The 11,238-nt window shown below is 40.1% G+C and overlaps 1 protein-coding gene across 12 annotated transcripts in view; it reads right to left on the reverse strand.

Annotated features, from left to right (window-relative positions):
• The window catches only part of mef2d (myocyte enhancer factor 2d), a 114,056-nt gene extending 103,212 nt beyond the window's left edge, over positions 1 to 10,844 (reverse strand). For 3 of the 12 annotated variants that reach the window (XM_035940818.2, XM_035940817.2, XM_055013516.1), the window contains exon 1: positions 10,636 to 10,844. The gene's annotated coding sequence lies outside the window, so the exon portion shown is untranslated. Of the gene's footprint in view, positions 1 to 9,373; positions 9,537 to 10,635 lie in introns of all 12 variants that reach the window. The other 9 variants (XM_023293877.3, XM_055013514.1, XM_035940820.2 and 6 more) reach the window with 6 other exon arrangements.
• Between the last annotated feature and the right edge of the window lie 394 nt (positions 10,845 to 11,238).

Consider the following 11,238-nt stretch of genomic DNA (forward strand, 5'->3'; position numbering starts at 1 on the left):
TCGTCAGTTACATAGACTGGGATATTATAGTAGAATTGTAGTGCATAAACCCCTCATTTCATAGACAACTGCACATTTGAGAGTTAAGTGGGGCAAAAACCATAGGCTACTGGTCTGTGGCGATGTGAAAGAAAGTGACTTGGTCAGATGAGTCATCCTTCACGATATTCTGCATGTGTGATGTGTATACTCAGAGAATGGTACAGGCCTGAATACTTGACCCATATCATGAGAGGATCTGACAGCGCTGTTATGCCGTTAGGGGTATTTTGTTGGCATAACTTGGGTTAACTTGGGCTATTAGAGGGAAGGGTCAATGAAAGACAATACACTGTTATTCTGACTAATTCATTTGATCCTATAATGAAACCGTTCCATCTTGAATGGCCTCCACAGTCACCACATGAATGTATTTAGAATGTTATTCACTTATTCTCTGATTCAAACGGTTCTTAATTTGAATGGAATTTAAATATACCTGTAACGCAAAAAAATGTTATCTCTACATCCGGCCTGCCTGCATATGAATGAATCTGTAGACATATTGTTGAGACCCTTAGGCCTCTGTTTCATCAGTTGCTGACATTCACTCCTACAAAATCCACCCTGGTAGTTCTAGGCAACAGGAATGTCGAACTGTTCAGACTTTCCTGATTCCCTATTTTCTGGATATGTTCCTGTGATCAGAAACTACTAAAATGTATTAATTTGGGTATCTAGATGACATGGGGTTGCTTATATTATGAAACGAAACTCAACCATCATCTGGATAAAATGATAATGATAACAACTTTCAAAGCTAAAAGCTCACACTGATGGTTCCCAAGTCCTTCTAGAGGAAATTCTACCTTCGTCTGATTGACATGCAGTTTCACATTCAGAACTCTAACTTGAAAGTCTCATTCCAAATGGAAACATGGTTGCTGTTTGAATGAGTTAATGAGAAGCAATAAAAAATGACTGCTGATATGAAAGTGGAGCACATTTTGGGATTCTATTAAATCTACGAGTCATCTTAAGAGCTCTCTTTATAAAATAGTCATGCATTTAAAGATTGAATCATCTGTGTTTGTAAAATATTGAATGGTGAATTTAACATGGCAAGTGTTCCAAATGGATACTTGCAGACATGTTTGACATTGTATTGACCCCTTTAGATTCTGATAGAACAGCTTCTTAGTATTCAGTCAAATAAAGACAAGTACAAAGACAAAATTGCACTACATTGCAGCATGAAAAACCCAGGCATTTCTCTAATGATCATGTCAAATAATTAAGGCTGAATAAGGTTTAATTTCATCAAATGGTGGCTTCTGCTACCACAACAAAAACATACCAGAGGCTGTCTGATTCCCTTCCCGACATTCACTGACTGTTACTTAAATAAACCAACTTATTACCACTCTCAGGAGACGGACATCATTTATAAACACATCCCTCCTCACAGATAAATGTGATTTGTTTGCACAAAAGGCTTTTAACATTTAATTATTAATTTCCTCAAAAGCTCTGGGCAAAGATAGATATGATGAAAAATGAAATTTCAAGCGGTAATTTGCAGGATAGCTTTTTAATTTTGTTGCTCCATCTTTGTTGCTCAGCACTCATTGCTGTGACTGTGTACTTCCACAGAGCACCTGTCAGTCAAGCAGAGTGGGTGGGAATGATGCCTCCTTGTTGAATTTTCTTTGGTGAAGGTAAGGTCTCTGTAATTGCCGCACTTTTGCTTTGTGTCTTCAACCACAGAGAGAATGCAACCTGCTACCTATCTTTTGCTGTCTATGTCAAGCAAACCACAAAGATAAAACACATCACTTGTTTGAAGCAAAATTTGCTAAAAGGGGAAAAAAATAAATACAACAAGCAACTGTGAATGTTTAGAACCATACAGAAGGAAAGATTTCATGACAAAACTAATTTAACAAAAACACTGAGAAAGTACTGACAGTGAACTAACAAGAAGCACAAGAAGAAGCTGTGCATTAAAAGTAAAAGCTGCAAGCAGCTACAACTGAACCCTTACTGCATGTAGTCAGTCATTTTTACTGTGGGAATGTAAATGTCTACAGGCCTGGACTCTTACTAAATGGTGCATAAGAAAGTTACACATTATTTCCTGTGTCCGCCATGTGGTGTTAGAAAATACCGACAAATTATACATCACGTTGCTTTATATCATCTGCTGAACAGAACATGTAAATGTAATTTAAATTGGATGATGCTTGTCATATAAGACTGACTTCTTATTAACAGTAGGTACTGAAAGTAACTGAATTTCTGTGGGGCTTTGGAGATGGTTTTAAGAGGTTTTTTAAAAAAGGTTAAGGACGTGATACATGTGCCTACTAAATATGGTACTTCTACATGAAAGCTAACAAAGGAGTTGCAACTTTGAAGTTTTGCAGGGGACACTATCAAGCCATTTGACCACACCCATCAGCTGGACCCATAAAACATAGAATTTTTCACCACTTTTGATGCACATGCAAACTTTCATGAGTTTCCAAGCACCTTTAGATGTTTGAAAATGTGATTCACTTGCAAGACGAAGAAGAAAAATTCTTTCAGATACAAGAGGCCCATAGCACCACTCAATGCTTGGTGCGCAGGTAAAATTTCCTAAATGATTTCCAATAACAGAAGTTATTTGAGGATTCTTGTGCTTTACTTTTTTTTTTTTCCAACATTTGTTTGTGTATTGAGGGAACTTAAAACCACTGTACCTTCTCTATCTGGTTATAACTAATTGTAAAACTGAATAACTGTTTGCTTTATTCTGTTAAAAATCATTTTTATTTTAATAACCAAGGGGGGGGGGGGGGGGGGGAATATGAAGACGTTACTTTGAAATTTGTAATGAGTAACTTTCCTCTGTTTTATTGACTAAATAATTAAACAATTGTTCAGAATAACTCAAGAACAAAATAAACAGTTGAATATTAATAGTTGCACAGCTGTGCAATATCTACTTCATACATTTCTCCAATAGCGTGTAACCAGAAAGGGGAATATCAGCATTGAAAACACCTGTCAAGGTTAAGCATCAGCTGAATCCTTGATTTATCAGATTTTCACACATCACCCAAGAAGCCTCTTGACTGTGAGCAGCTGAGGAGCTCACCCAGACTGCAGCCGGTCCAACACAAACACAGCTAAACTAACATCAAACCATCATCAAGCTGTTTGAAGCAGCCTCCATCCTGCACAACCACCATCAACACTCTACTCTTTGGTTCAAATATCACTCCACTCATGTCGCTGCCACTTCAGAGAAAAACACATACTTCAGTCTTCCTCAGGGTGGGCCTGCATCACCTCTCTGCCCTTTGGACTGAAGACTCCCCCACCACCACAAGCTCCTCTCCTTCCCTCTTCCCTATCTGCTCATTACCTTAATTGATGTTTAACCCATAGATCAGCAGCTGATGATGGCTCAATTAAGAGCTTGCTGGAGGACAGGGATTAGTCCTGTGTAAGTAAGGCGGTTTGTTGCCTTGCAGCCACAGCTTCTCTGGACCCTAATCCTTCACAGTGGCCCTGAGGGTCAAACCAAATAGGCCATGTTGGCAAATACTTCCAAAACGGACTACATGAGGAAACAATTACACCATGTACAGCCGGGAATTTATTAGGGCTGCATATCATGACCATTTTCATTATCCATTGGTCTGCAGAATGTTTACTGGAGTCTGGACAATAAAAATAGACTGAAATGTTAAGTCTACAAAATGTAACCAAACACTCAGAGATGTCCAACAGAGTATCCATAGCTCAAGGTGCTACCTTTAAATCACCTGCCTTTTCAATTTAAGTCATAAAAATTCAATTAATTACCATAGATGTCTAAGACAATCAGAAAATATTCACATCTGAGATACTGCAATTAATTGACTTTTTTATTTTATTTTTGCCTAGAAATTATGATTAAAGATGATTTGGTCAATCTCTTTCATCTCTAATCTATTTAGATACTAGTTATTTCAAGTCTAAAATATTTTTAGTTTGATGCAAATACAACACATGAGGTTCAATATGATTTTTTTTGATGCATGAGTTTGCAGAATGGCAAACTCATGCATCCCCCATCGGACGTTACGAATGGAACCGAATATTCAGATATTCGTCATTTATCGGGGCCGAATATCCGGAGCCCAGAAACTGCTATTCAGGCCAGCCCTACTGCATCGTAAAGAAACAGAGCAATTACAAGAAACTAAATGAAAATCAAAATGTGACTCATCAATTTTAGAGGTTTACTACCAAACTCTACAAGAGTGTATGTAGTGGTTTGTCTGACCTCTGGAACAATGGTGAGAGACGAAACCCTCGATAACATGACATTCCATGCAATGTGATATACCAAGAGGAAGCATCCATAAACCCAAAGGGGCTTCATGAGGATGATGTATCATACAGTTTATTGGCAACACTGAGGTGGATACAGGCATCTATTAGGGCTGGCTGTCATGCCTCGAACGTCAACCACATGAAAATGGACAAAAAGCTAATGATAGACTGGAGGGATGATCAGTTTCATGTTTTTTTTTCAAGTGTTCCCAGCTGGTATGACAATATAAGCCTGTAAATTACAGCTGAGCTTGGAGCAGAGGATGCTCACACTTTGCCAGAAATACCAGAATCAGATACATATCCCATCTTCCTGATTTCTCAAATTGCCAGCAGTTCTAGCCTTGAGAGACAACACTTTATTGTTATTGTTGTAACTATCTTCAATTGTAATTGAAGATATTTTGTTTACGATGTTACCACTCGCTGGTTGAACACCAAGTTTCCTCCAATAATTAGCAGCATTATCTCCTATCAGGTCACTGTGCTGTATTTAAAACCCATTAAATCCATGCCTGCAACCCAATTATTTCCATTATCTTTTCTATTGATTGCTTTTTTCAACAATTTTATTGTGCAGTTTCAAAAATATCCACAAACTAATGTCCATTTGAAAACGCAAAGGGATTTTGTTTATAATGATATGGGAAACTGAAAAAAGCTGCAACTGCTGAAGCTGGAGGATAAAAATGTTTGGCATTTTTATTTGATAAAGGTCCATTATCCAAACCAGATGTCAGCTTAGTTTAAAAGTTATTTTCTTGAACTTATGAACAGCAGTTTGACAAAAAAATTCTTATCACAAGGTCCATTTCGTTTTTCCTGTGCTTTCAGAGATATTGTGTAGTCTTCATCAGCAGACAGAGTTTGGTCAGCCTGAATAAAAACAGAATGTTTCTGTCAAGCCATCAATCAAGGTAAAATTGGTTTCAATTAATTTTCTCACGCCCGATTAATAAAACAGCTGGCAAATTGTTTTGGCACAACTGAGTCAAACAGTGCTTTATAAACACATATTTACAACTAACTGATCAACAGCTGCAACTGAATTTTAAATGCGCCCATGTTGCCAATAAAAATATTTAAGTGCATTTTTGCAGTGCTTAACGTCAGCAACGGCAAACTGTATGATGTCAGTCCGCAAGCCCTACTTTGCTTTGCTTCTAATTTAGGCATGTGAAAGTGAAAATGAATCAAATCCAAAAACGTAGCACGCTGAACTTTTCCACTACAGCTCAGGCCAAAGAAGACAAACAGTAGGTGTGAGCAGCACCAGGAGACACAAATCTCGCCTGGTCTGGTTCCTCCACCCTGCGTGGTGCTTCTCTGGCTGCAAGCACAGAAGGGAGGCCATTTTGAAATCACAGTAGGGGGAGAGTGGATAGTGAGGTGAGGCTGTCTGCTGCCACTTCCCACATTAAGTGGCTGATGGTCTCCTCTTTGTACAAAAACACCTTTGGCTTTAAGTTCCATTAATGGAGAAGGAGTGAGGACATTTCTTTCCTCTTTCAATGTGCCGGGGTAAAGCATTGCCCTGCAATGATTGAATCGTAGCCATAATAGCAGAAGGCAGAGGCCTGCTGTGCGGCTGAGTTCTTCCTGTTCTCCTCGCTCAGCGTGGGAACAGCCGTGGACAAAATCTGCCCTGGAATCAGCACACAAAAGAGGCCATGAAAGCAACACTACCAGAGCAGGTAGTAATTGCTCCTTTCTGCTAAAATGCCCCGTGCATTTGAAAAGGAGCACGGCTTGTGGTGTGAGGCTTCGAGTTTGACAACAGTGAAGAGGGCACGCTTGTCTAACCTGGCTTACAAGAAAGGTTTTTTCTGCCGTCGTGGGACGAGAGCATGGGTCAGCTGCAGGCGAATGCACGGAAAACACGTAACACTGATGCTGTTATATTGTACAAGGCTAAATCTGAGTTGAAAAGGTAAACAGCCAAATCAATGAGGTGGCGGGTGACTCGCCCTCCACAACATGGTAGCTACAGTTGCACAGCTCGCCTCTATTCAGCACTGAAACTCACCAGCTTTCTTCCTTCCTTTCTGTCCAGCTTCCTTGGTGTTGAAATAAAAATGAGCTTTTTAAGTTCCACAGCATGCTGATGTAATTTTCTGCTCCCACTAGCTAATGTGGTCTCAGCTTCAGCAGTGATTAAAGCCCATCAATACTCAGCCTGGCCAACAAACAAATTGATTAATGAAAATTAGACCTCAGTAAGTGCACGCCAAAGTCCTGGGTTCCACTATGAAAGTCTAGAGGGTCTTGACTAATGGGGAGCGCTGGAAAATCTGTCAGGGAATGACTGCACTGCTGCTTACTTGCTCTTTAGTTTAATTCAAAGGCGTCACACAGTATTTCATTCTTTCATTATACAAAGGCAAGTATGTGGTGTTGGGATGTGGAAGCATTTTATCAAATCTAGGGCTCCAACTATTGATTTTTTTGATCAATCAATCTCTTTCATCTCTAATCTATTTAGATTTTATTTTGTCACACAAAACCATAAATTATTCAAAATTATCATTTGAAGAACTTAGCTTTTTTTTAAGAGATTGGATGTTGTCATTTATCTAAATAAAAACCTAATATGACAAAAGAATGTCCTGACAAAGTCTATCATTATCTGTCGTGAAGCCCTCAATAATATCACATGAAGCTTCTTAGAACACAGGCTTTTATTTCTGAACACTTTAAAGGACTTCTTGCTCATGTGTACTTTTGTGGGCTTTTAGAGTTTTTAGTAAACAAAGACATGAAATTCTTGTACTAAAGAAAAAATCTGAAATTTGAACATTTCATTTTCCATGAAATGTGTAAAAACTCCATCTGCTAAGAAGTTTCTAACTGATCTTGTACTAAGACTTTAATGTAGACTGCTGTTTCCAAGGACATGATTAGTTTTGACTAACTGCATTTTTTTTTTTTTTTTAAATGTTTCTTTAGATTCCTTAGAAACTGAGTTTAATAAATAAGTTCCATTCACAATCCAAAAAGGAACTGGATAGCAGAGCCCAACTATACCAACACAATTAAAATCTAATTAATGGAGGAATAAATTCCTCAAATAAAGCTAAAAAGATAAATGTATGAATCAATTAGTTGATAAAATGAAAATAATAAGGAACTATCTTGTTCTTTAATTAAGGATTTCAGTCATTTAGGATTTGCAGCTTTACTGTGTCATATTGTGAAGTAAATTAACAAATACATTAATACATGTGGTATGTTGCTGTTGGACAGACAAAAGACATCTGATGACATCATGTTCAGCTTAGATCGGCAAAATTCACAATTTCCCAACATTTTACAGAAAAAAGATTAAGAAAAACAATCAGCAAATTAATCGCAAATGAGAATAATCCCTTGCTGCAGCCTCAACACTGGTCCAATTATAGATGCTTGTAGATCCAAAAAATACTGACGCTGAACTTTATTACGTGGGTACACACAAGAAACTACATGGGTGGGACTTTTAGACACTCTCAGTCATTTTATCATGCCTCTGACAGACTGACAATCTCTGGACTGTCTGGACAGCGTGACGGCCGACTGCCTGTGTTTGCAATTCAGCAGGAAGCTGCACCGGGAGAGAATGATTGTACTTCCTCAAATTAGCAGAAGCAATGAGGGAAGAGGGAGAGAAGGAGGGTGAGGAGGTGTTTTTTTTCCCCCCCCACTGTGTTTTGACTGTCGCCAGCAGAGCACACGACGGAGCACATGGCTGATCTTGAGCGAAGGAAAATCTAAACCCAGTCTTGATTCTTCACAAAGCTCGTCTCTGTGGCAAACTCTGTGAATTCGGATGTATTTTCAGCAAAATTAATTCCAAAATGATTTTCACTATAAAAACTGTCTGCTTAAGTTTTGTCCTGGCATGGAGCTTTACTCTGTCAATGAGAGTGGCGTACAGCTTCGCCTGCAGTCACGGTTCTCAGGGACACAAAAGCCCATTACTCGAGCTGAGCCCTAAGTTATCTGGAGCTTAAGCCCCTTTTCACTGAACAAGTCCAGTTACAATATTTTGTTCAATTTATGGATTGTATTACTGTGGGAGTACACGAGTGAAGGAGAGAGTCCTCCAGAGACTATATTGTATGACTGTAATGTAGACTGAGGTTTTACGTTGCACACCTGTCCACTTTTCTGTCATCATTGTAAGGCGCACAAGAGTATAACAGTGGATTCTGAAAGAGGTGATAGTGGTCATATAGGTCCTAAATGATGCCAGAAGTAGGGCCATGATACAGGGGAGTCACATCTCACAATCTGGAATGGAAATAAAAGAAAAGGTAAAGGAGATAAGGTGATGGTAGGGGGGGTCAGCGCTCCCATTAGCTTTGACATTTTGACAATGTTATTGTTTTGCATGTGTCTTTTGAAGGAATGAATGGAGAGAATGGTAGCAAATGGGTTGTCCTGAACTGGGGATGCTGTTGTCAATGATCATCGCTGAAATCCCTGGTCCTTCACAGGTCTTTGATGGGTAGGATTTTGACTGTACTAAAGAACTGCACAGGGAAACTTAAAAATTCTGGCAGTTTCAAACAGCAGCAAACTTTCAAACAGGTATCAGTTTTAAAATGTTGAGCTTTAGACCAAAGGAAAGGAGGGAGATGACAGAAGAAGAAGACCTTGGCAAGTGCAGCTTTCTGGACAAAGTTCTGACTGTTTTGAAGGCGCATTTCACCTCGGAAATCTCCTTTTTACTTCCTGAGATATAACTTCACTTTTTGATTCAGCCTGGTTAGACAGGCTTACCTTTAGATAAAAAAAAAATAATCCTCAGTGCTAATCAGATATTCCTCAGTGAATATTTACAAATTTAGGTACTTCTAGCTCTTTGATCCAATGCTGCTTGAACTGAGCGATTCAGCTGGAGGACACATTTATATGTAAGTGCAATCTGACAAACATTTCTGATTTAACATCATATGTCTAATCAGGACACACATCCATCTGTGGTTATCCTGAGCTTCTAAAGCGAACACATCCTCCTAACAGAGACTCAGAAAGAACAGCTTACCTGCTCTCCTCTGACTGCTGGGATGCTCACCAGCACTGCTCAGCACCCTTATCTGGACTGTCTCCCTGGGGATCCTGTGACACCTTTTTGGCAACCTGGACGTTACCTGCAGGCGTTGTAGAGCCACTCATCTGTCCGCTTCACACCACATCCTTCTGCTGCACTAGATAATGATGTAATAGATAACAGTTCATTCTGCCTCCTGACACACCAGACCTCTCTCTGGAGACACATTCTCATTGTCTCGCTGCCCTCTAATCCCAGTCACCTGCCTCCCCGAGATGCTGCCAAAGCGATGCTGGAGGAGGTGGAAAATCTGACAGAGAGGGCATTTCTCACCCCAAAGAAAACTCGAAGCTGCCTTGACAGGAGCTTTATTTGGCTTTATTGATGCCATCATTACAGGCTGCTTCCACGAGCAAAATGGTTTCCGGGTTTGAGGAGGAAATTAGAAGTTTGATGGCACTCTCTCCCGGGAGAGAAGCAATTACGCACAGCAATGAGAGCACAATTGTCGGAAATGGGCTCATGAAAGGGACATAAAATAATACAGCGGACACAATAGCTTAAAGGATGTGAGGAAAAGCATCCAATATGGTTTTGATAAAGAAACACAATTTCACCAATCACTAAGGGTTTTCCTGAGGCAAAACACTGCTTTTCTCTCTTCTTTTTTCTTCTTATCTGCCCACTTTCTCTGCAAATGTAAACCTGTCATTTAACGCGTAAACGGAATTGATGGCGCGATAAAAGTTGCCAATAAACTAAACGTGTTTTTTCTGAGATGAAGTGCATTAGGAGAAATGAAGAGAAATCACGTCAAAACCTGCCTGACACTTGTCGTAAATCGTTTCTGACAGCTCCTAATGGAGTGTTATTGCTGTTGCGCACAACGCTCGAACCCACCGGCTGCGAGGGGTTATTCACTGGAGGTCTGCGGGGCTGAAAGGTGCAAGAAAGGGGTGACAGAAAGCGCTTACTGCAACACTGATGTTAACTTAGCAAAAACTACACGAAGCACCGTCCTCTTGATACCAAACACTGCCGGAGACTTGAGGTTCCAGCGAACCTCCTCAAGAGTTACCACAACCACAACACCGCGTCAGTTTAACAACTCCGACACAAATATGCAAATACACTAACTACAGCAGCGCAGCGTCCGGACACGCAGTTGTCAGGACTAGCCAAACACACTCAGAGGCAGTAAAAAAAAAATGTGGCAAACGTGAAATGCGGACACAAGCTGGTGAAGAGTGACTTACCCGAGCAGTGTATCCACATCTGTTTGATGAGACGGGAGGTTCGAACGTCACACTTTGTTGCATTCAAAACGGTTTGAACGAAGACGAAGTGTAACTCTCCGCCGAGCGCGGTGGGCTACCAATTAAAATAATTCTCCCTACTTGATGTACAATGTAACTATTTAGTTATGGCAAATGGTGCCTAATCTATCCTGAGTGGCATTGCTCTGTGACTGACGGGAGAGCGGCCAATGAGCGTCCGCCGTCCGCGCCGCTTCGACCAATCGCATCGTCAGCGCGGAGTTGGTGGAAGGTGAGCTGTGAAGTAGGAAGGGCTGATGGCGACATCATGTGTTAAGTTTATATCCCTCCGCCTGTCATGTTTTGAGAGCAGCGGCTCCACTTTCGATGTTTTTGTTTTGTTTTGTTTTGTTTTGACACTAACCAACAGCAAATCTGTTTGCAGAGTTTACACTTGGAACGGATGTTGGTAAATTTTTGCATTTGTAATATCCGCTAACTCGAGACCTTTTTTGGGCAGTAGATATATCCTATTTTTAAATAAATGTGAACACAAGTATTTTAATTTCATGCATTTATAGTGACCCGTAGAAGAGATTTAGT

Source organism: Amphiprion ocellaris, chromosome 9 (genome assembly GCF_022539595.1).
Source record: "Amphiprion ocellaris isolate individual 3 ecotype Okinawa chromosome 9, ASM2253959v1, whole genome shotgun sequence".
Taxonomy (NCBI): Eukaryota; Metazoa; Chordata; class Actinopteri; family Pomacentridae; genus Amphiprion; species Amphiprion ocellaris.